Raw genomic sequence first — 26997 nt, 5'->3', positions numbered from 1 at the left:
TTCACTTTCATGCATTGGAGAAGGAAATGGCAACCCACTCCAGTTTCTTGCCTGGAGAATCCCAGGGACGGGAGAGCCTGGTGGGCTTCCATCAATGGGGTCGCACAGAGTCGGACACGACTGAAGCGACTTAGCAGTAGCAGCAGCAGCAAGTGTAGTTTACATTAAAATTGAAAGGTTGATTTAATATTTGGAAATCAATGTAATTTACCATGTTAAGGGAGAAACTGTACGATCATTTCAAGAAGATGCAGAAAAAGCACTTGACAAAATTCAACACTTGCATTATTAAAAAATTTCTCAGTAAGCTAGGAAAAACAGGAACTTTCTTATAAAGGGCAGTTATTAAAAAGACGTCACTAAGATCATCTTTAATGGTGAAAGACTGAATGCTTTCCTCATAGGACCAGAAATAAGCATGCCCACACTCAAGATGACATCTGCTCATCTTTGTACTGGGAGTTCTAGCCTATAGAGTAGGTAAGGAAAAAATAAAGTAATACAGATGGGAAAGGAATAATTAAAATGGTTTTAATTCACAGATGGCATGTTTATATAGAGAGAAATTCAATTAGAATCTATTAAGAAACTAGAAGGATTAATAAGTTTGGTAAGGTCCTAGGATACAAGGTCAATATATAAAATTCAATTGTATCTTTAATGTATTAGCAATAACAATTAGATACTAAAAAAAATCATTTACAATAGCATTCAAAAACATGAAATGCTTAGGAATAAGTTTTATAAAATATGTATAAGACTGATACAGTGAAAACTATAAAACATTGACATTAAAGAAATTAAAGAAGACTCAAATAAATAGAGATATATCATGTTTATGAATTAGAATTATGGACTCAATGCAATCTTTTTAGGTAATATTTGCTTTCACTTTAGGTGGGCAAGATTTTTCCTTTGAGATGGTTCATCTATATGTTCTGCTGAGCTGGAATGCTGATGTTGAGTTCATTGTCTCTGGAATTTGTACTGCATGTAGATAGAACATAGTTTTCTTTTACTTACCTTTTATTAATTTTGATATCTTGGAAATATACTTGTCTGGGTAGAATGTTTTGTTTGGTAGCAAAGATGATACTTTAGAATTAAATTACGAGAATTATTTTCTGGTTTTAAATTAGGCCTCCATAGAAACCACTCAAGAAATAAAATAGTTGAGTGAGCTACTAATAAGTATTTGAGTTCAGTTATTTCAAGGTCATTTGTTACACTATTTGCCAAAACATACCTTTATTCCTCCTTTTCATTAAACAAGTCCATTAACTATGGTCTCAATTGGCAGTGGTTAAGTTCATAGTGATTTAAGACTCAGGATATTGTCTTTAGAAATGAAGTTGACAGTAATGTTGTCTTACTTTTTATTGCTTTGCTTCTCAAAGGGTAGTTCATAGACCAGAAAAATGGATAACCCCAGGGTGCATGTTAGAAATGCAGAGCCTCACACCCTATCCCAGATCGATTCAATTAAAACCCTGTGTACGAGACAGCAGAAGAGACACTGATGTATAGAACAGTCTTATGGGCTCTGTGAGAGAGGGAGAGGGTGGGAAGATTTGGGAGAATGGCATTGAAACATGTAAAATATCATGTATGAAACGAGTGCCAGTCCAGGTTCGATGCACGATACTGGATGCGTGGGGCTGGTGCACTGGGACGACCCAGAGGGATGGAATGCGGAGGGAGGAGGGAGGAGGGTTCAGGATGGGGAACACATGTATACCTGTGGCGGATTCATTTTGATATTTGGCAAAACTAATACAGTTATGTAAAGTCTAAAAATAAAATAAAATTAAAAAAAATGTAAAAAATAAAATAAAATAAAATTTGCTTTTTCGAATGTTTCATAGGTGATTCCACGTATGTTAAAATTTAGAAGCGTTGCACATCTATTTTCTATTACAAAGCCTCCTGCCAATCTGGGCTGGCACATTTTGTCCTGGAGAGGAATGAATAGTGAGACTATCATCAATAAGTGTTATATCACTAGGACAACCTCTGTTCAGACTTAACACATGAAATCTCCAATGACTTAAAAAAATTTTTTTAAATTTTTAATTGAAGGGTAATTGCTTTACAGTGTTGTGTTGATTTCTGCCAAACATCAATATGAATCAGCCATAGGTATACCTATGTCCCTTCCCTCTTTAAACTTCCTCCCATCTCCCTCCCCATCACACCCCTCTAGGTTGTTATGGTGATCTCCAATGACTTTGATTCACAGTTTTCCTTGACAAGATTTAGAATCATAATGAATTATTCTCAGTTAATGTATTATTGAGGATGTCCCTGGTGGCTTGGTGGTAAAGAATCCGCCTGCCAATGCAGGAGACACGAGTTTGATCTCAGGGTTGGGAATATCTCCTGGAGAAGGAAATGAAAACCCACACCAGTATTCTTGCTGGGAAATTCCATGGACAGAGGAGCCTGGCAGGCTATAGTCCATGGGATTGCAAAAGAGTCAGACACAATTTAGTGACTAAACAACAACAAAATATATTATTGAGGTTTCCCAATTATATATATTTGACAATATAGATAATTTAAAATTACATATGCTTAGTGAAATCTCTATATATAATTGGGACATAGATAATAAAAATAATTTTATGACTTGCCTTCTAATTTATAAAGGAATAATAAAAAAATTCCTGTATATCCTGGGTAACAGTTCACTCATTTGTTCATTCATCTATTTAGTCCCTCATTAATTCCTTGATTATTTATTACCTACAGTGTATCAGGTGCTATGTTAAGTGTCAGGGATATGAAGTAGGGATAAAACAGCTTGAAAGGAAGGAAGTACCATAAAGCATTGGGTACCATGATGGTGGCATCAACATAGTCTCAGGCTAAGGAGAAATTCTGCCTTGTAGAGGCAGTGTTTAGAAGGAGCTCAAGAGAAGGGACACAACTTGAGTTGACTGTTGAAAGTACATTGGGGAGGGGATCAATTTGTGAGGAGGGGGTCAATTTGTAGAGAAGGTGACCATGTTTTTTAAAAGCCATATATTGTTAAACATGTGATATATTGTGTGTGTGTGTGTGTGTGTGTGTGTGTGTAGAGGGGTGTGTGAATGTACAGGGGCTTTATAGACATAAAGAGACTCATGAAAGGATGACCATCAAAATGTGAATAGTGCTATCCCAGGGTACTGGCATTGTAGGGAAAATGAGTAGATCTAGAATTAAAATATTTCTCATTTGAAGAACAGACAAGTTTCTTTCTGTTCCTTAATATTTAACAGTTTCATACCATTTTAAGGCATCTAAAACATAGTACTTTTCTTGATTCTCATGTCAACCCTATGAATCTAGTAACATAAGTATCATTACTTTTAATTTATAGACATGAAGACAGAGGCTCATAGACTCTAGTGCCTTATATAGGGCCTCATAGATAGTAAGTAAAAAACTAATTATACTCTCCTGAATCTCAGCCTAAAAATCTTGTAGGAGTGGTCCCTGACCTGTAGTTAGCAGGCTATCTGGAATCTGGTTCTAACAATGTCCTATGGAAAAGCAGGGTATGTGGTCATTAGAATGTAAAGAATACTTTATATAAATTGCAGCAAACTGGTAAAATAGGTTACAGTACTGTTAACCATGTTTGATGGAAGAAGAAACTGAAGCTGTATGAGGCTGACTGGCCTAAAGGATGCCAAATAAGTGTGCAGCAGCCCTGAAACTCCATCTTTGTCTCCTGCTCTTTCTGTTATATCATAGTCAAGAACCTTATTAATCACTCTTAGGTCTCATGACCTAGTCTTTGAGAATAACCACTCATCCAGGATGAAGAAATTTCAGAGTAGCTTTCCCTTCTTTCTTAGGATTTCTCTCTTTTCTGTCTCACTCTTTTCTGGCAAATCTTTGGATTATATGCATATTGACATCCTGATATATGCAAATAGTGGGTTTCCCTGATGGCACAGTGGGTAAAGAATCTGCCTGGAATGCAGGAGATACAGCAAATTCAGTTTCAATCCCTAGGTCATGAAGATCCCCTGGAGGAGGAAATGGCAACCCACTCCAGTATCCTTGCCTGGAAAATCCCTTGAACAGAGAAATTGGACATGACTGAGCAACCACGCATATGCAAATGGCTTCCCAGGCGGTGCAGTGGTAAAGAATCCACCTGCCAATGCAGGAGATGCAAGATACCTGGGTTCAATCCCTAGGGCAGGAAGATCCCCTGGAGTAGGAAATGGCAACCCACTCCAGTGTTCTTGCCTGGCAAATTCCATGGACGGGGGAGCCTGAAGGGCTACAGTCCGTGGGGTCACAAAGAGACAGATATGACTGAGTGACTGAGCGCACACACACATGCAAATTGCTTTTTCCTCCCTCATTTGTTTTCCAAGTTTGTTGAGGACTAGACAACATCTCCTGCATCGTTACTTCATCCACAGCACCCAACACAGCGTCCTGCAAATGCAAAGTGCTCAAGAGAGGGCTGTTAAGTGAGCGAATGAGTGAAAGAACGAACGGGTGAAGGAACACTGTGGTGATATGCCTAAGGTCACACAGAGAGCAACGTGAAGCAAAAGCAGAATGAAAGCTCATGGCTGCAAACCTGGAAATAAATTGATGCTGCTCAGCTTAGTAGCAAAACCTTGAGATGAAAAAGTTACAATAAATGATATAAAAAAGCCAGATTTAGATCTCTTGTCTGGATCTTGTTTCATGGATGACACCTGGCAGATTCCATATTTGGGATTCCATTTCCATACAGAATTGAAGTTTGATCAAATTTTTAATCAAAGTGGTCAAAGGGAACATAAAGCAACTGCATATGCAATGTCTGTGCTGGTATTCAGCCCCGGTGGACCATCTGTCTTAAACTCTGCCACCCAGTATCTATTAGACATTATAGAATCCAGTTAACCTTTCCAGACTTCAGTATTCCCCACAGCTGACCTGTCACGTTTGTGTGGGGTGAGGGTTGTATTTCTAGACAGTCTCTAGGGATTTTGACTTTATGCTTCCATGTATAACCGCTATTCTCTTTTTGATTCTCAAAGACTAATTTTTCTCAGATTTCATGAGTGATTACAGTGGTAGGTTTGCAGAAATTGGAGAGTTGTGAACAATAAAGTTGCTCAAAGAAAGACTGCTAGAATAACAGCTTCTTCTGCTGCTGTTGTTTAGTCTCTGTAAGTCATATCTGACTTTTGCAACTCCACGTACTATAGACCACCAGGCTTCTCTGTCCACGGAATTTTCCAGGCAAGAATACTGGCATGGGTAGCCTTTCCCTTCTCCAGGGGAGCTTCCCTACCCAGGGATCAAACACAGGTCTCCCACTTTGCAGGTGGATTCTTTACCAGTTGAGCCTCAAGGGAGGACAGCAAGTATGGAATCTAGATTTGGAAAAACTGAAGGCAGCCTCTGTGATTAGGATGTGAAGAGTGAGGGCAGGGGCATGGAGGATGTGGCTGAGAGACTGACCACAGCTGACAGGACTTGTAAAATGCAGTCTAAAACTGACGTTGGGGTTTAGCAACATTGCTGAGCTCCAGTGAGCTTCTCTTTTTGGAGGAGTAGTGAGACAGCAGCCACAGAAGAGCAGGTGGAGGGTCGTACAGCAGATGAAGCGATGGATGTGATGAGAATGGGCACCGTTTTGAGAAGTTTGGTTATGAAAGAGGGAACTAGATGGGGATGAAATTGGTTGATGTACTTTTTTGTTTTTAATGAGAAAAGACAGAGTGAAGAGGCAGAGGTTGAAGACATAGGAGAGAGAAGGAAAGGGATTCTCACCAGTTGAGATACTAGTTGAGGCCCAGGTGAGAAGTGCTAGTTGAGGTACAGTTGAGGTGCGGGATGTGGAGCACATGTAGATTTGGCCTTAGGTAAATGGCACTTTCATGCATCGGAGAAGGAAATGGCAACCCACTCCAGTGTTCTTGCCTGGAGAATCCCAGGGACGGGGAAGCCTGGTGGGCTGCCGTCTATGGGGTCGCACAGAGTTGGACACGACTGAAGCGACTTAGCAGCAGCAGCAGCAAATGGCACACTTGTATATTAAACCCTGGGCAGATCATGGGAGGGGTGGGGTTTTGAGGTTTTCATAGTGGATTCCTGAAGAAATATGTTCCCTGGATGCCAGAGTGATCGATCAACTTGCATGCACAGTCTACATGACTGACCAAACCAATGGAGAGCTCTGAGATTATGCCAGAGCCCCACTGAGTGTGTAGCACTGAAAGGAGTGTTGGGAAATATCCATGTGATACCCCAAGAAGCTGGATCCTTGTTAATGTAGCTTGCCTTCTGAGAACATATAATGCTTTGTTAGGTACTAGACTCCACTAATTTGGAGACCAAAACTCTATAAACAGAAAGTTGGCAGTAGGCTTTATAGTAAAATATGGATATTGATTATCCAGTCTCAAACCCAGGGATTGTGTCCTGTGATGAGTTGAAGGTGTACTGAGTTGTAAAGATTGTTGTTCTACAGCTTTTCCCATTTCTACCAGATGCTCCTTTTCTATTCACCCTCTCTTATTTTCCTTTTCCCAATGATTCTCATTCCTGCTACCTGTGGAGACAGATCTCTGTGGGGCCCTGCTTGCCCATAGCCTTGAGCCAATAATTTTTATCTCAATTCATGTTATTCTCAAATCTAGCTGAATCTGTTTGAAAAGACCCTGATGCTAGGAAAGATTGAAGGCAGAAGGAGAAGAGGGTGACAGAGGATGAGATGGTTGGACAGCATCATCGATTCAATGGATACGAGCTTGGGCAAGCTCCATGAGATGGTTAAGGACAGGGAAGCCTGGTGTGCTGCAGGCCATGGGGTTGCAAAGAGTTGGACGTGACTAGGTGACTGAACAACAACAAGCCAAATACCTTATACCTTGTACTAAGGTATAAAAAGACTCTTCAGTGAACTAGGTAATCTTATTTGATGATAACTCAAAGTTATAAAATATAACTCTAAGTATATGCTTTCTATAATGATTCAGGTACCAGACTTAATTGGCAGCAGGAGTTCCTCCGTGACTGGGTGATGCTGACAGTCATTTCCGACCAGTCCTCAGAAGGCTTCAGAGGTCTTCCACATGTTCTGTTAACTCTCTCCAGTGACACTTTAAATCGTGGCTGAGGCTTGGATGCTATTAGATTGAGCAGGGACTAGATAAGAAATCCTGCACCAGGCACATAGCTAATGTAATTACTTTTACTCAGAATTCTGCTGTCTGTCCAATCTAGTCATCAACTCTCTTTTTCCAGATTTGGCATCAGCAGTGGAAGGAATAAGTTAGGATGGTGCTCTTTTCTGAGTGATTCACACTGCCTTTTCCAAAGAGATCAATTGGTTTTTCCGTTTCCTTCGATAGCCTTCTGAATATTTTGAAAATACCTTCCTCAATATAACACCAGAATTATGTGAATAAACGAATAGACTCTACAATCACTGAATACTTACCATGTACCATAGATTTTAATATAATACACCATAGCAGAGACTCAAAAGGATTAGCTCCAGGAATTGGCACCGAATTTAGGATTTTTTCCATGCTACAATAATTAACAAGTGACTGTTGAAGTTTGGCCACCCATATATCCCAGTCTCTATGTTGCTTTCATTATCATAGCACAATATAGTATTGGATTCATATGAAAACATTTATTATAACTATTTTAAACAACAACCTTCCAAGTTGTCTATTCTTGCAACCACAGAAGAAAAATAAAATATCATTGAACACCAACAAACTGCATTTAAGTGTAAAGGCTTAAATATTTTTTAAGCATTAGGAAATCCAAAAGAGTTCTGATTTCTCCTTCTATGCTCCTTCTCCCCGACCCCAATTCACTTTTTAAATTGAAGTATAATTTATATACTATAAAATTCACCCATTTTAAGGGCATAGTTTAAGTCTTTACATTTTAACAAAAACCAAAATAAGTTAGAAAGTAAAACCACTTATTAAGATTTTTCAAAAATTTCACAAAACATGAATGTGGAATAAATTGGGAAAGCTATCATATTCTTCCAAAGACTTTAAACTTGAATTGATTTATTGGTGTACTGCTTACTACTTTTAAGGATCAGTTAATTCCTATACTCTAGAAAGGAATTTGGAATAGAGAAAAAGATTAAACATTACTTTATTTTTATAAGATAAGCACAACCCCAATATCAAATAGATACAGATATGATTGTATAGATGAATCTCATACACACACATGTATACAAAAAATTACAAACAAAAGATCAAATAGAATTTAGTAGCTTGTACAGTAATAACCTACCACATATAATGGGATTTATTCTAGGAATACATTGAGAGTTAAATCTAATATGAGGAAGCTTTCTGAAATAACATAACATGAATAATTAGGAATGAAATATGTTTATCTCAAAGTAGGTCAAATAAGTATTTGAGAGAACCCCCTCATTTTTACCATTTAAATAAAGTAAAGCAAATCTTTGTAAAGTGAAAATGAAAGGCACATTTTTTAAAATGTGACAAAGCATATCAATGTGAAATCAATGAAGTAAAGCCTATTTAAGTGAAACTCAAAAACATTCCCTTTAAAATAAAAAAAATAGATGATCCTTTATCAAAATTATTATTTAATAATATTCTAGAATTTCAGGTCAATGTTATAAGATATGAAACTGGACTAATAATTAGAAAGGAAGTCTCAACATTATTATTTTTGGATGACATTATCACACACTTATTGTACATTTTTATACATAGACAACTCAAAAGACTTGACATAAAAATTCCAGGAATTAATTTTAAAGTTCAATGAAATGACAGAATGCATGATAATCACACCAAAAATCAACCTTTATGTCAGATATGAATTTTAATATAATAAAAAGGAAGTGTCACTTACAATTGCAACCAATATTTGAAATATCCACCAAAGAACTTAGTATTGTTCATAGTATTGATAAAATAATTGTATCTTTTTAGTATTGATAAAATAATTGTATTTTTTAGTATTGATAAACTAATCCCAAAGAAGTAGTTTAAGAAAAATGCAGATTGTCCTAGTATTGAGCTCTGGGGAGGGGTGGAGTGGTAAGGTGTGGGTAACTTCCACAACAAGAATTTGTAAGAAGTACAAACGCAAATTTTTTCTAGATGTCATTTTAGGTATTCATGAAGGTTTTCCTAAGTTATACTCATGCCTAGTGGCTGTATGGTGAAAGCAGTGGAAGGGCCAGTAATATATCTGAAATATATGGTTATCTGATGGTCTAGATGATTTAAAGACAGATTAAGAGAGAAGGAACACAGAACTGGCCTGGGAGGATTAGCTGTTGGTGTTGAGTGATATGAACAAAGAAGTTCATTAAACTATTCCATCTATTCTTTTCTACTCTTGTGAGTGTTTGAAATTTTCTATAATAAAAGATTAAGCAAACAAAACTAAAAGAGTAGTTCTTAACATAAGCTCAACTAACCCACTGAGGGACTTCAGTGCCTGAGTAACCCTCCTGGAATCATATACAAAATGTTGTGTGGATGGACTTACGTGGACTCTTCCTAGGGAGAAGGTCGCAAACTCTGATCAGATTCTTAGTCTATTTTGCTAACATCAGAGCAATTGGAGTAAATAGCTTTCCTAACCTTTAGCTGATCTTCCCTGATACCTCAGCTGGTAAAGACTCCACCTACAAGGCAGGAGACCCCAGTTGAATTTCCTGGGTCGGAAAGATCCCCTGGAGAAGAGATAGGTTACCCACCCCAGTATTCTTGGGCTTCCCTGGTGGCTCAGACATAAAGAATCTGCCTGCAGTGCAGGAGACCTGGGTTTGATCCCTGGTTTGGGAAGATCCCATGGAGGAGGGCTTGGCAACCCACTCCAGTATTCTTGCTGGAGAATCCCCATGAACAGAGGAGCCTGGCAGGCTGCAGTCCATGGGGTCGCAGTTGGACACGACTAAGCACAACACAGCACAACCTTTAGCCAACCCTCTGTGAAGATTATTTTTTTCAATTAATGTTTATAATTGAAATTGGAAAATAGAGTTCTTGAGGCTATGATCTCTTGCACAGACCCTGAAGTACAAATGAGATTTGCCAAACCATGATGATTCTTGAAATCATTGTGATGTAAGAATTTGTGACTCTAAGGAACCTAAGCCTTTATAGGAAAGCAGAGTTGGGAAAATTGAGGTGGCAGGTGAAACCATGAAAGCTGTTACGATATGCTGTAAAGTTATTAAAGCAACATAATAGTAGTGACATGTTAAATGCAGCAAGTTAAAGTAACATTTTATGTCTTAAAAGAGTAATTATGGGCATTGTAAAATTAATTTCCATTTACCCTTTCTAATAGGAGAAACTTATTCATTATCCCCCCTTGAGCTGCTTTCAAATTCATTGGCTTTGCTGCTGATAATATGCATTCTAAAAAGCTCTTAGAATCCTGCCTCCCACTGCCTGGTTTGCCTCAATCTTGGTCCAAATGTTCAAGACCTTTAAATTTTGTCACTTGAAGTTGTTGATCCCCACCCCCCAAGTCAACAGTGTTCTAAATACAAATAGAGTGATATAGCACTTAAGAATGCTTTAATGCCCTCTCTTATTTCTAAGACTTGGGTCTGTGATGCCTTTCTCAGCTTCCAATAAATCATAGGGCTTCTCTGGTGGCTCGGACGGTAAAGAATCTGCCTGCAATTCAGGATATGGTTCCGTTAGAAAACTTCTATTCTGTCATTCACTTTGTCGCTGTTTTTTTTTTTATAAGTAAACCCACTCCAGTATTCTTGCCTGGAGAATCCTACGGAAGAGGAGCCTGGCAGGCTACAGTCCACAGGGTTGCAAAGCATCGGACACGGCTAAGCAACTATGCTGGTACTACTACTATTTTTAAAAAATGAACAAAAGTCCAAAAGTACAGCTTGATGATGATAACGATTGGTAATGATTATTCTGTGCCAGAGTATGTCCTTAGCATGTATTAACATGTGCAATTCATATGACAGCCCTAGAGGTAGTACCAGAAAAATTATCTAAAATTTAGAAATATGTAAAAGAGATCAATGGTGTTTTTCCAAGGTATTGCTGGAATTGCACGTTTGATTTCCTATTGCCTGAGTAGACTATTTTACACTTTGTACTGGCAGAGATTAACTTGTAGATTTGTGTTGAGATGTAACTTGAGATTTCTATTGGATTGGTGGCCTGGGGGTGTGGGGACAGTGATGATCCCAAAGGTTATGGTTTATTGTCCTCTTCAGTTCAGTTCAATTCAGTCACTCTGTCGTGTCCGATTCTTTGCGACCCCATGAACTGCAGTATGCCAGGCCTCCCTGTCCATCACCAACTGCCGGAGTTCACCCAAACTCATGTCCATTGACTAGGTGATGCCATCCAACCATCTCATCCTCTGTCGTCCCCTTCTCCTCCTGCCCTCAATCTTTCCCAGCATCAGGGTCTTTTCCAATCACTCAGCTCTTCACATCAGGTGGCCAAAGTATTTGAGTTTCATCTTCAGCATCAGTCCTTCCAATGAACACCCAGGATTGATCTCCTTTAGGATGGACTGGTTGGATCTCCTTGCAGTCCAAGGGACTCTCAAGAGTCTTCTCCAATACCACAGTTCAAAAGCATCAATTCTTTGGTACTCAGCTTTCTTTACAGTCCAACTCTCACATCCATACGTGACCACTGGAAAAAACATAGCCTTGACTAGATGGACCTTTGTTGGCAAAGTACTGACTCTGCTTTTTAATACGCTGTCTAGGTTGGTCATGACTTTCCTTCCAAGGAGTAAGCGTCTTTTAATTTCGTGGCTGCAATCACCATCTGCAGTGATTTTGGAGCCCAGAAAAATAAAGTCAGCCACTGTTTCCACTGTTTCCCCATCTATTTCCCATGAAGTGATGGGACCGGATGCCATGATCCTAGTTTCCTGAATGTTGAGCTTTAAGCCAACTTTTTCACTCTCCTCTTTCACTTTCATCAAGAGGCTCTTTAGTTCTTCTTAAGTTTCTGCCATAAAGGTGGTGTCATCTGCATATCTGAGGTTATTGATATTTCTCCCGGCAATCTTGATTCCAGCTTGTGTTTCCTCCAGCCCAGCGTTTCTCATAATGTACTCTGCATATAAGTTAAATAAGCAGGGTGACAGTATAGAGCCTTGACGTACTCCTTTTCCTATTTGGAACCAGTCTGTTGTTCCATGTCCAGTTCTAACTGTTGCTTCCTGACCTGCATACAGATTTCTCAAGAGGCAGGTCAGGTGGTCTGGTATTCCCATTTCTTGAAGAATTTTCCACAGTTTATTGTGATCCACACAGTCAAAGGCTTTGGCATAGTCAATAAATATTAACTAATTTTGTTTCTAATCTGCCTCTTACCCAAATCTTTGTTAAATTGCCCATAAATGCCTACCTTCTTAAATGCCCTTTGGTCCAGTTTTAATATCTTACTTTTCCCTTGTTAAGTAATGAGTTAACTAAAACTTTGACATGTTCATTTTTTAAAACCTTTTGAAAGTCATTCTCTAACAGTAACCATTTGTACTATAATTTTTGAATGATTGTATATTATCCTGTTGTGTGAACTACAGCTAGTTTACTCAATATATTCTCCTGCTGTAGGATGCTGATGTTGCTGCTAATATGTTTCCTTTTAAGAAAAAAAAAGCTGTATTAAATATTCTGTGGCTAAGCCTTTGCATTTTGTTGAAATATAACTGTACAAATGAAATTTCTGTCAAAATTATCATTTTAAAGACATTTGTTAGACACTGCTCAGTTGCCCTCCAGAAATTTTGTACTAGTTTATACCTCCACCAAACATGAGAATACATTTTCATTCTTCAGATTTCCTTTCCCCCTAATGATTCCCGATAGGAATGACTCATACATGTAATAAAAAAGGAGAAATTGATGAAAAAGTATAACAAAAATTTTGAGAAGGACAGAACTTAGAGTTGGGGATAGATAATTTGCTGAACTATATATTGTTTAAGAAATTTATTTGATTGTAGTGTAGTTGATTTGTGTGCATGTGTGCTGTTTGTGATCTTATGGACTGTAGCCTGCCAGGCTCCTCTATCCATGGGATTTTCCAGGCAAGGGTACTGGAGTGGGTTGCGATTTTCCTTCCCAACCCAGGGACCTAACTTGTGCTTCCTGCATCTTCTGCATTGACAGGTGAATTCTTTACCATTGAGCCACCTGGGAGCCCTATAGTTGATTTATAATGTAGTTATACAAATATATATATATTTGTGTATATACATTTTCATATTCTTTTCTATTATGATTTATCACAGGATATTGAATATAGTTCCCTGTGCTATATAGTATGACCTTGTCGTTTATCCATTCTATGAATAAAAGTTTGCATCTGCTAATCCCAAACTCCTAATCCATTCCTCCCCCACTCCCATGTATTACATATTAAATGAAGATTGTATTATTTCTGACTCAACCTGAGTAGGGTTGGCAATATTTATTTTCTAACTGATTTAATTAATATGCTGGGATGACTTTCCAGTTCTGGAACACCTAATCATGGCCTGGCTTCCCTGGTGGCTCAGATAGTAAAGAATTTGCCTGCAATGCAGAAGACCCTGACTTGATCCCTGGGTCAGGATGATGCCCTGAAGAAGGAAATGGCCACCCACTCCAGTATTCTTGCCTGTAGAATCCCATGGACAGTGGGTCCTGGCAGTCTATAATCAATGGGGTCACAAAGAGTTGGACACGATTGAGCAACTAACATTTTCATACTTAACTATGGCCTGGCACAAATAAATAACCCAGTTCCAGTTACAGTTCAGTCACTCAGTCATGTTCAACTCTTTGCAACCCCATGAATTGCAGCATGCCAGGCCTCCCTGTCCATCACCAACTCCTGGAGTTTACTCAAACTCACGTCCATCGAGTCGGTGATGCCATCCAGCCATCTCATCCTCTGTTGTCCCCTTATCCTCCAGCCCCCAATCCCTCCCAGCATCAGAGTCTTTTCCAATGAGTCAACTCTTTGCATGAGGTGGCCAAAGTACTGGAGTTTCAGCTTTAGCATCATTCCTTCCAAAGAAATCCCAGGACTGATCTTCAGAATGGACTGGTTGGATTTCCTTGAAGTCCAAGGGACTCTCAAGAGTCTTTTCCAACACCACAGTTCAAAAGCATCACTTATTTGGCTCTCAGCTTTCTTCACAGTGCACCTTTCACATCCATACATGACCACTGGAAAAACCATAGCCTTGACTAGACGGACCTTTGTTGGCAAAGGGAATGTCTCTGCTTTTGAATATGCTGTCTAGGTTGGCCGTAACTTTCCTTCCAAGGAGTAAGCGTCTTTTAATTTCATGGCTGAGTCACCATCTGCAGTGATTTTGGAGCCCCCCAAAATAAAGTCAGCCACTGTTTCCCCATCTATTTCCCACGAAGTGATGGGACCAGATGCCATGATCTTAGTTTTCTGAATGTTGAGCTTTAAGCCAACTTTTTCACTGTCCTCTTTCACTTTTATCAAGAGGCTTTTTAGTTCCTCTTCACTTTCTGCCATAAGGGTGGTGTCATCAGCATATCTGAAGTTACTGATATTTCTCCCGGCAATCTTGATTCCAGCTTGTGCTTCTTCCAGCCCAGCATTTCTCATGATGTACTCTGCATATAAGTTACCCAGAGAACACCTAAATTTCAGGAATATCTTTTCTTTCATAAAACCATAATCTATTTTTATAATGAAAATTAAAACATTTCCTGAGTTAAGTAATAAAGAAAAAACTAGGTGAACTTAAAAAATTTTTTTAGTCAGTACATGTTTTGAACTGTGTATAACATGGCAATTTCCTTTATCTTATCCATCAAAAACTTAATTCTATTTTCAAAGCATGAAAAATGTAAATTCTCTTGATTTGTGATTTCCTAAAGTTCATTAGAATACCTCATGATAAACGCTGGGCTGGAAGAAGCACAAGCTGGAATCAAGATTGCCAGGAGAAATATCAATAACCTCAGATATGCAGATGACACCACCCTTATGGCAGAAAGTGATGAGGAACTCAAAAGCCTCTTGATGAAAGTGAAAGAGGAGAGTGAAAAAGTTGGCTTAAAGCTCAACATTCAGAAAACGAAGATCATGGCATCTGGTCCCATCACTTCGTGGGAAATAGATGGGGAAAACAGTGGCTGACTTTATTTTTTCTGGGCTCCAAAATCACTGCAGATGGTGATTGCAGCCACGAAATTAAAAGACGCTTACTCCTTGGAAGGAAAGTTATGACCAACCTAGATAGCATATTCAAAAGCAGAGACATTACTTTGCCAACAAAGATCCGTCTAGTCAAGGCTATGGTTTTTCCAGTGGTCATGTATGGATGTGAAAGGTGCACTGTGAAGAAAGCTGAGTGCCGAAGAATTGATGCTTTTGAACTGTGGTGTTGGAGAAGACTCTTGAGAGTCCTTTGGACTGCAAGGAGATCCAACCAGTCCATTCTGAAGTAGATCAGCCCTGGGTGTTCTTTGGAAGGAATGATGCTAAAGCTGAAACTCCAGTACTTTGGCCACCTCATGTGAAGAGTTGACTCATTGGAAAAGACTCTGATGCTGGGAGGGATTGGGGGCAAGAGGATAAGGGGACAACAGAGGATGAGATGGCTGGATGGCATCACTGACTCGATGGACGTGAGTTTTTTTTTTTTTTTTAATTTTATTTTATTTTTAAACTTTACATAATTGTATTAGTTTTGCCAAACATCAAAATGAATCCACCACAGGTATACATGTGTTCCCCATCCTGAACCCTCCTCCCTCCTCCCTCCCCATACCATCCCTCTGGGTCTTCCCAGTGCACCAGCCCCAAGCATCCAGTATCATGCATCGAACCTGGACTGGCAACTCGTTTCATACATGATATTTTACATGTTTCAATGCCATTTTCCCAAATCTTCCCACCCTCTCCCTCTCCCACAGAGTCCATAAGACTGTTCTATATAAATGTAATGCTTTTTTTTTTTTTAATTTTATTTCATTTTTAAACTTTACATAACTCTTTTAGTTTTGCCAAATATCAAAATGAATCCACCACAGGTATACATGTGTTCCCCATCCTGAACCCTCCTCCCTCCTCCCTCCCCATTCCATCCCTCTGGGTCGTCCCAGTGCACCAGCCCCAAGCATCCAGTATCGTGCATCGAACCTGGACTGGCAACTCATTTCATACATGATATTTTACATGTTTCAATGCCATTCTCCCAAATCTTCCCACCCTCTCCCTCTCCCACAGAGTCCTTAAGACTGTTCTATACATCAGTGTCTCTTTTGCTGTCTCGTACACAGGGTTATTGTTACCATCTTTCTAAATTCCATATATATGCGTTAGTATACTGTATTGGTGTTTTTCTTTCTGGCTTACTTCACTCTGTATAATAGGCTCCAGTTTCATCCACCTCATTAGAACTGATTCAAATGTATTCTTTTTAATGGCTGAGTAATACTCCATTGTGTATATGTACCACAGCTTTCTTATCCATTCATCTGCTGATGGACATCTAGGTTGCTTCCATGTCCTGGCTATTATAAACAGTGCTGTGATGAACATTGGGGTACTCGTGTCTCTTTCCCTTCTGGTTTCCTCAGTGTGTATGCCCAGCAGTGGGATTGCTGAATCATAAGGCAGGTCTATTTCCAGTTTTTTAAGGAATCTCCACACTGTTCTCCGTAGTGGCTGTACTAGTTTGCATTCCCACCAACAGTGGAAGAGGGTTCCCTTTTCTTCACACCCTCTCCAGCATTTATTACTTGTAGACTTTTGGATCGCAGCCATTCTGACTGGTGTGAAATGGTACCTCATAGTGGTTTTGATTTGCATTTCTCTGATAATGAGTGATGTTGAGCATCTTTTCATGTGTTTGTTAGCCATCTGTATGTCTTCTTTGGAGAAATGTCTATTTAGTTCTTTGGCCCATTTTTTGATTGGGTCATTTATTTTTCTGGGGTTGAGCTGTAGGAGTTGCTTGTATATTTTTGAGATTAGTTGTTTGTCAGTTGCTTCATTTGCTATTATCTTCTCCCATTCTGAAGGCTGTCTTTTCACCTTGCTAATAGTTTCCTTTGATGTGCAGAAGCTTTTAAGGTTAATTAGGTCCCATTTGTTTATTTTTGCTTTTATTTCCAATATTCTGGGAGGTGGGTCATAGAGGATCCTGCTGTGATGTATGTCAGAGAGTGTTTTGCCTATGTTCTCCTCTAGGAGTTTTATAGTTTCTGGTCTTACGTTGAGATCTTTAATCCATTTTGAGTTTATTTTTGTGTATGGTGTTAGAAAGTGTTCTAGTTTCATTCTTTTACAAGTGGTTGACCAGAGTTCCCAGCACCACTTGTTATGGACGTGAGTTTGAGTGGACTCTGGGAGTTGGTGATGGACAGGGAGGCCTGGCGTGCTGCAATTCATGGGGTTGCAAAGAGTCGGACTCGACTGAGCGACTAAACTGAGCTGAACTGAACTGAAAGTTCACTATGAGGAAAAGTCCTATAATACAGCTGTTACTACTCTCAGTTTTATAATCTTTCAGTGCTTTATATAGTTATTTTAATAGTCAGTGAGAGATGTCACAAAATCCAGACAGAGAGTGGGCTTCTGGAAGTCTGTTTAGGGTTCAAAGAACTAAGAGAAGAGGGAGAGACAGAGCAGGGAGGAGAATTCAGTGCTTTTGGAAAGAAGTGAAATGCATTTCCTTTTTGTTGGCAAAGACTATCTAATAAGAGTGAAAGCATTGACACTATCTTGAACACCTCATAGCTTTCCATTTTCATTTAGGCCCAGAGTGATCTCAAGTTGGGATGAAAATATATATATTAATTAGTGTAAACTCATTGATAACGCTCAAACTTGGACAAACCTAAAAGTCTGATGGTAGACTAGGAAGCCTTTGCCCCAGTATTTTTGCCCCAGGGAGGTGGAAACCAGGCAGAGAAAAGAGGAGGAGGTAAGCAGGGGATGACTGAAAAATCAGTGGTTCCAGGGGGCTGTGCTCCCATCTCACTGAATGCCTAACCTGATATCAGACCTGTGCCCCTCTTATGCTGTTCTAAGAACTGCGTGTTATTCTTCTTTGGGGTGTTTTCTGAATTTCCGCTAAAAGCACTTAGCTCCTTCTGATTCTTAAACATGTTCCAGGCTTTCATAACCATTAAGGTGAACAACAACCAAAGGGTCACCGAATTCATTAACCTCAGTGCTTGAATATCCAGATGTTGGGGGATGTTTACCAGAAATTTTCCCTAATGAGCCGAGCCACTTTGGCACAGGGGTTTTGGGTGTTGTAAGAAATGCTTTCTTGCAAATTTGTTCAAGAATATCCTCTTTGTTCAAAGGGCCAGACCTCAGGTCTGGGATACTAAAAATTTATTTCTAAACTGAGACATTTTCAAGACAAAAATACACGTCTGGTCAGAAATTAAAATTGAATCCAGAGTAAAGCTCAAATAACAAAGAGAGTTTAAAGGGTCAAGATTTCTGCCTACTCTAGAATATAGTTTTAGGATGCCTGGGTGTGGCTTTAATGCAATGAACAGATGGGGTCCATGTGTAAACATGCAGTGAGCTGTAGAATTCTTAGTCTCCCCAACTCTAAATACTCTGCATATCTAAATTCCCATGAAAAACATTTCAACTGAAGAAAAGGAAACACAGAATAATGAGGTGGGTTTTTTTTTTTTTTTTGGCCATGCCACACAACATGTGGGATCTTAGTTTCCCACCCAGGGATCAAATCCACACCCTCTGCATCCCTTCATTAGAAGTGCAGTCTTAACCGCTGTGCCATCAGGGGAATCCATGAACAATGATTTTCTCTAAGCTTCTCTATCTGATTTCCTTGAGGAAATCTATTTTCTTTGAAGTTCACCATTCATAGGAATCTGCCTAATGTGTCACCCCTTTCTTCTGTACTCACTAAGACCAGCCCAGTATTCTAGCCCAGCACTTGGGTAGGGATAACACCACAGGCATGACAGGCCCTGGGGACCCAGAGAAACCCTGGAACTTCCACAGTCTGGGGTCCCCTGGGATATTGCTATCATAGTACTACCCAGAGACAGAAGAGTAGGAGAGCCACATGAAGAGATGCTTTAGAGAAGATACTGGGCCAACCCAGATTCCTAAAGGCTTTTTCTGAATGGGATCATATATAATGTTTGTACCCACGGATGTTAGAAATAGAATCATTTGTCCTAGGATTAGGTAAGAGCAGGCTTTGTGTCTGTGAAAGAGGTCAAAACAAGTGACTGAGTATGTTTTCTCCACATCAGACATCAAATTTAACCTAACCCTAGACAGCTGGAAAATCACATAATTTCAGGGTTGCCTTACAATTTACTGCCTTTCTATCACAGAGGAAACACGTGTGAAGGATGGAAAATGGAAGTTAAGTGGTACTTTTTAGGGTGGGGTGATAGAGAAGAGGACTGTGGCACAGAGGGTGTGGTCAAGAGTCCTTGGGAGTCTCAGACAGCACTCCAGGTCAGTACTGGCAGGGGAGGGAGTGTCCCTGCCTGTGACCCATGGAGACAATGAAGCATCTTGGGTAACAAGAACTGGAGATAGACCTGCACCTCCAGGCTCTTCCCTGAATATTTCCCCTTCAGTCTTTCCAGATCTGATGTGACACTCAGAAGAAAATGCCAAAGATGTTTTCTTATGAGTGGAGGGTTTGATCCAGAGGACATTCAGGTTAGTCTTTAGAAAACAGTAATGTTTGAAAGGTCTGATTTGTTTCCAAATCATGTTGTTACCAACTGAACTTGGGTCTGCCCACTTGCTGAGCAGCAAAGCCAATTTATTGACACTGGGTTGTGGTGAAGCAAAGTACTGTGTTTAGTGCAGGGCTCAGCAAAGAGAACAGGCAGCTCATGGGTAAAAGATCCAAACTGTCCGATGGCTTTCAGAGAACTTTTTTTTTTTTTAATGTGTTTACTTATTTATCGGCTGTGCTGGGTCTTTGTTGCTGTGCATGGGCTTTCTCTAGTTGCAGCGAGCTGGAGCCGCTCTCTAGTGGTGCTTGGGCTTCTCATTGCCATGGCTTCTCGTTGCAGGGCACAGACTCAGGATCGGTGGTTGTGGCACATGGGCTTAGTTGCCCCGTGGCACATAGAATCTTCCCAGACCAGGGATTGAACCTGTGTCCCCTGAATTGGAAGGTGGATTCTCAATCACTGGACCACTAGGGAAGTCCCAGGGAAGGGTTTTTAAAGGCAACATCTAGGGTGAGGGCTGTGGCGTGCATGGCTCTCTTCTGGTTAGCTGTTGGTGAGATAAAATGTGGTGTTTCAGGAAACTCAGTCATCAACCTTCTGTTTCCAATCAATCTGGGGTCACATAGTCACTAACCTCCACCTGGGTGGAGGGCTTAGTTCCTTCAGAACCACTCAGACATGTGTCAGATTGTTAGTATATCTCTTGAGGAAGAACAAGGATTCTGCTTTATTGCTGAACTGTTACTACTTTTCTTGCTTAATTGCTTTTCCTTTGTTTCTGCCTTCCCTCACTTCAGTTCAGTTCAGTTGCTCAGCTGTGTTCGACTCTCTGCGACCCCGTGGACTGTAGCACACCAGGCCTCCCTGTCCATCACCAATTCCTGGAGCTTGCTCAAACTCATGTCCATCTCATCAGTAATGGACAATCATCTCATCCTCTGTCACCCCCTTCTCCTCCTACTTTCTCCTCAATCTTTCCCAGCATCAGGGTCTTTTCTAGTGAGTCAGTTCTTTGCATCAGGTGGCCAAAGTATTAGAGTTTCAGCTTCAGCATCAGTCCTTCCAGTGAATATTCAGGACTGATTTCCTTTAGAATTGACTGGTTTGATCTCCTTGCAGTCCAATGAACTCTCAAGAGTCTTCTCCAGCACCACAGTTCAAAAGCATCAATTCTTCAGTGTTCAGCTTTCTTTATAGTCCAACTCTCACATCCACACATGACTACTGGGAAAACCATAGTTTTAACTAGATGGACTTTTGTCGTCTTCCCTCACTTCCCTAGTTAGTAACTCCTTGAATTTGCTCTTTGGAACTCAGGGAATACCTAGGAGACTACAGCCTTTTCTACAAAAAAGAAATGGAGGACACAGAGGGGCTTTTTTACCCCAGAGGACCCCACAGGATCCTGCTTGGTGTCCCTGTTACTTCAGATACAAATTGTGGTTCTGAAATAACAAGGCTCAGGATAGAAGTACCTGAGCTTTCTGAATAAAAGTACCTTTTGAAAAGCTCTTAACCAAAGCTAATTTAATTTTTATACATGTTCCCTGTGTTCTTTTCATTTCTCAGAAACCAATTTCAGAGGTAAATAGTTATCTGTCAATTTCATTAGGTTAGACAAATGTAGTATAATTGTATAATTCTTCATTATTTCCCAATTACTCTTCTTTTGCCTCAGATTGCTGAAGGAGCATTTACCAATGATATTAACTTGTTGATTTAAATCCTAGGCAACTTCGTCTCCAAATAAATTGACATTTATCTTCTTTCAACATCATCCTACAAATGTAGGGTTAATATTTATCATGCAAATAAGTATTTTATGCACATGGGCTTATTTCCAATTTCTTTTCCTCTTAGTGCTTCAATGTCTATTTTATTCTGATATCTCTCAGATTACTGCAGCCTCTCTAGGGAAACTCTTTTCAGATTGAACTCAAATATTTTCTACAACAATTTCTAATCCAGAAATACCAGACAATGTAAAATATACATTTCAGGCCTTATTTGGCATCAGTGTGAAGCACAATAAGTGTATCTTTCATACTAGTTCAAAACAAACACTAATAAAGTGAGCTTTAAAATCTATATTGATTATTATCTATAAACTCCTAACGTTTGAAAAAAGCTGTTAAAATTTTGGGGTGGACTGTACAGCTGGATGCCAACAATAGCAATAATAACAGTTCTGTGTCCCAGGAGTTGAATTAAGCTCTTTTCATGCCTCCTCCCATTTAATCCTCACAATGCATCGAGAGGTGGATGTTATAGATGAAAACAACCCCATAGCTAGTAGGAAGCAGACTCAAGATTTGAACTCAGGTTTTTGGTACTAGTGCCTATCTTCCCAGAAAGTCTCCTTAGTCAGATTTAGATTCATAAATACATAAATGTAGTCTTGCCTTTCCTCAAGATTCATTAGATCTCATTCTTTGATTTTCACAGTTTTCTAATTTCCTAATTTAAAATGTTGTCTTTACTAATGGCCATACATGATGCTATTTAGCATCAAGGAAACAGGCTGATAGTATGAGTACTCTACTTGCTATCCATAATTTTTGGAGAATTCATAAATTTTCTTGGCAATTTACCTAAATTCTAATTTGTGGTTGAAATGACATGACTGGACATGGAAACTACACTTTGTGTCTAACTATCGAATCATTTGACTCTAATTCCTAAGGTTTCCAGAAGGCATAAACTTCTTTGTCTTATAGCTGAATCCTTCCTGGGGAATTTCATGCAAAAGATCATGATTTTTTCATGTCTTAGAAATCAAATCTGCTTTAAAGTCCCTCTGACCTTGATTGCTTATTCAGCAAATGATACACTCTAGTCACTTGCAGAAACATGCTTTGTAGGTAACATGCCTCCAGAATTCCCTGTTGGCACAAACTGGCAATGATAACATGAGTTTCTTTTTTTTTTAATTTAATTTAATTTTTTATTTATTTATTTTTTAAATTTTATTTTATTTTTAAACTTTACAATATTGTATTAGTTTTGCCAAATATCGAAATGAATCCGCCACAGGTATACATGTGTTCCCCATCCTAAACCCTCCTCACTCCTCCCTCCCCATACCATCCCTCTGGGTCGTCCCAGTGCACCAGCCCCAAGCATCCAGTATCGTGCATCGAACCTGGACTGGCAACTCGTTTCATACATGATATTATACATAACATGAGTTTCTTACTCCTCTCTTTTGACCCCCATTGTACTATTGTCTCCTGGGTATGTATGTAAATTTGGGTGAATTCAAAGGTTGATAGTGCCATTATTTAGTTGATTTATCAGCAGCCATTTGGATTCTGAATATCTTATTTACACTGAATCAGGATTCTAATTATCAATAGTTAATCCAAAAGGTGCCAGATTTCAAAAGTATGTGTTTTTCACTTCTAATTTTAGTCCAGGAATAGATTTTAATGTTCAGAAGAGTGAAATCACCTCAGCTTTCAGTACACAACACATTAACCATTATGGTTTCTTTGGCTGCTCTGAAGTTCTTTGAATTTGCACATATTTGATTTTGTTCTCAAGGCGTCCACCAAGACCTGTTCTTATACTATTGGAATTAAGTAACCACTGAACAAATTTAGAAAATGACCCTTTGAACTTTTATATTATTGCTTTGCAATAAAGTATATTTCAAAGAAAAACTAATATAGAAAAGAAAATCCACAAGATAATATATCAGAATTGAATCTCATGTTCTTTGCAACATCCCCAAGGCCAGCTTTCAACCTACACTGTTTTCTCAATAAAGCAGCTGATTTCACATCACATCTGTCGCCATGGTGACAATAGAACAATGACAGCCGGAAAACTAATAGTGTTCTTCCAACTTGCCTTCTGGAATGTGTATCGGACACGGAAGCAGCAGCAAAGCATTTACTGAAGGGAGAGGTCAGCGAACCCATCAAGCAAGGCACAGTCTTTGTTTCAAATCAAGAAGGATAAGGGCGTTTGCCAACAGTTAGTCTCGAGTTCCTGCATGTGCCCAATCTTTACCTGTGTGACTGCCAAAATTCCTTGGGAAGAAATATAAAGAACATCAGTAAACATTGCTAAGGAGAATGTGGCAAAAGGGAAGAAAGAGGGTTGGACAGATGAAAACATAAGTAGCAATGTCTTGGCTTCAAATGATGTGAAGTGAAACAAGCTCTGTGGGAAGGGAGAGAAAAGCAGTGGGAGTGGGATCCAGGTATAATGCATGGAGGTACTGGAACTGGCTCTGAGCCGTGTGGCAGCTAACAACAGTCTACGTGGTTAACAAGACTACACGCATTAGCTTTCCATGTGGTAATGCTTGTGATGCCCCTCTGGCTGTGTAACACTAATTAAGCTCAGATTAAAATATGGCAGGAGGGAATTCCCTGGCAGTCAAGTGGTTAGGACTTAGTGCTTCCACTGCTGGAGCCCTGAGTTCGATCCCTGGTCAGGGAACTAAGATCTGGCAAGCCAAGTGACCAAAAATGAAACAACAACAAAAAATGGTAGGATACATGGATACATGTAAAGTGGTTAACATGGGTTACCTTGGAGACGGGGTTGTGTAGGGGAAGGAGGGAAGAAAGGCAGTTGGGAGCCAAAAAGTAAAAAATAAGCATGGATGCCATCACTATTTTGAATGTCTCTAAGATTATGGAAAGATGTGTACAGATATTAACTCTCCTTCATACCTTTGAGGGGGCTTATGTAGCACAGACAACCCCTAGGCTCTTGCTGAAAGGGTTTTTACCTGGGCACTTGGAGTGAAAGACTAATAGGAACCAGAAGAAAATGTGTAGACTGTTCCTTGCAGCCCCAGCACTCAGTTCTAGCTCTTTACCACGCAGATTTCTTATGATTTTTTTTAATAGAGGAGGAGACACGGTGATAATGCAGGGAATGCTTTTCTGGAAAGGTGGCAGAGCCAGCATTATATCCAAGAATTAAAAAAAAAACAATCACTAAGTGACTTAAGGAACCTATAAAAAGTTCTGTGTTTAAAAAAATCCTACTTACAGATGCCTAAAATTTCACCTATAATTAGGCAAGGGGTATTTAATAGATGTCAATTCATGGACACCCACATTCCCAGGGTTGCCACTATCTAGTGTGCCATTCTAATTATTTATGACTGTGTATCAAACCATCCCAACACCTAGAGGCTTAAGACAACAATAAACATTTTCTTATGACTCTTCGTGTCTGTAGAACAGGCATTCAGGAAGGGCTCAGCTGGTTGAGTCTGGCTCGGGGTCTCCCATGTGGATCAGTCAGACAGTGGCTGGGGCAGGGGAGGTCTGGAGCAGCTGGGGACTGACAGAGCATCTCTCTCTCTTTTTGTATATACGCAGTCTTCTGCAGGCCTTCCTCACTGCACCGTGGCCTCAGGGCAACTGAATGACTGAAGACCTCAAGGATGTGTATCCCACCTTCAAGAGTGAGTGTTTCAGCCAAGAAGGCAGATTCTATGACACCTTTTATGACTCAACCTTGGAAAGCCAGCAGAATTGCATCTGCTATGTGATGTTGGTTACAAGTAAGTCACAAATCTCCCTAGATGCAATAGGAGGGGAATTAAACCCCACCTCTTGGTGGGGGAGCAACAAGGTTCTAGGAAACACATGAGATGAGAGATATGGTTGTGGTCCTCTTTGAGAAATGCCATCTGTGCCTGTTCTTTATTGTAAGGACTTTAGGGCCCAGGATGTATAGGAATGCTATAAAGTGGTTTTTTGTTTGGTTCTCTCTTTTTTTCCTGTTTTGTTTGGGTATTTTTGGCCAAGCTGCTCAGTTTGTGTGATCTTATTTCCCCAGTCAAGGACTGAACCCGGCCCCTGGTGGTGGAATCACAGAGTTCTAATCTCTGGACTGCTAGGGAAGCCCCATGCTGTAAAGCTTTGACGTGTAGTAGCAGGTGTGCGTGGCAGAAGGTGACATGTGATGGAACCCTGGTTCACTTGTATTTGTCCTCCTAGCACTATGCACTTTCTTTCTCTAGCCCTTTTATAAATTGAAAGTATCCTAAAAGTAATATTTCCATATTGTTTTCTTCTTTGACAGAACACATTTTCTTTAAACAAAAGACAAAACAAAAACACAGGGAAAAGAAACAACCCCTCCTCCACATAAAACCCAGAGTGATTTAGAGAACAGAGCAGAGCACGAGACCACACGGAAAAGGTTGAGGGAAGAAACCCGAAACCGGAGGCTGGTTCTGAAAGATGTCATAGGAAACTGCAGCTGTAAAGGCCACATAATGCAGAGGTCTCGGTACTATTGGGGTGGAGATTGTTTGGGGGGTAAACTCCTTAGAAAAGAGAATAATAAAATTTGACAGAGTTTTTCTACATAGAAATTAAAAGCTTCAGTATGGCAAAAGAAAACACCAAAGAAGTCAAAAGTCAACAGTGTGGGAAAGATGCTTGCAATAAACATAGCAAAGGATTGTATTTCAAAGAGCTTCTAGCAAATGTGCAAGCAGCTTATAAACAATCCAATAGAAAAATGGCCTAAGGATAGTCCACAGAAAAGAAAGGGAAAATGTCCAATGAATATGTGGACCTTTGTCATCTGGGAAATACAAACTGAAACAAAAGCAAGCTATCCGGCTTAACCATTAGATTCCAAAATTAAAAATGATAATATCAAATGTTAGCTAGGGTATGAGGAACTCAGATACATTGTTGGTATGACTGTAAATTGCCATAATTTGTACAAAATTATCTGGCATTTTTATTAAAGTTGAAAATGCATATATCTTTAACATAGCTGTGTATACTTCTGACAATATATAAAGTAGAAAAAAATTGAATATAAATGTATACATTAAAGAGCATTTATTGTGGCAATTTTCTTATTTACAAAAGCTAGAAAAAAATCCCAAGACCTGTCAACAAGGCAATGACTGAATATTTAAATGATGAAATTTTAGTCTATCGAATTCCATGTAGTAAAGGAAAATAACAAGGCATATCCTCTGTACCTTGTCTTGGATATCATTCAGTATATAATAAGAGTGAAAAAGTTACAAAATAATATGAATATACATATTGTTATTTGTCTTATGAATAGTATAAATAAAATGATAAATATATGTGCATATGATTATTTAAATGAAGTATAGAAGAAATCATTTGAAATTTTCAGTGGTATACAAAGTGTTATTAACACCCATTTGAGATGAGATGGGAGAGAAACTTAATTTTACTTGACAAGCATCTTCATCTTTGGAACTGTTTCTGTAAGCCTGTATAGGTGTTTGATCTAAAGACTAAAGAAAAGGGATGTCCATT

General features: G+C 39.4%; 1 long non-coding RNA gene across 1 annotated transcript in view; it reads left to right on the top strand.

Annotated features, from left to right (window-relative positions):
• The window catches only part of LOC123464607, a 48706-nt gene that overhangs the window by 8564 nt on the left and 13145 nt on the right, over positions 1-26997 (top strand). Inside the window, exon 2 of the long non-coding RNA XR_006639639.1 lies at positions 25067-25241. This is a non-coding gene — a long non-coding RNA (uncharacterized LOC123464607). The remainder of the gene's footprint in view (positions 1-25066; positions 25242-26997) is intronic.

Source organism: Bubalus bubalis, chromosome 10 (assembly GCF_019923935.1).
Source record: "Bubalus bubalis isolate 160015118507 breed Murrah chromosome 10, NDDB_SH_1, whole genome shotgun sequence".
Classification (NCBI taxonomy): Eukaryota; Metazoa; Chordata; class Mammalia; order Artiodactyla; family Bovidae; genus Bubalus; species Bubalus bubalis.
This window is presented reverse-complemented; position numbering and strand designations above follow the sequence as displayed.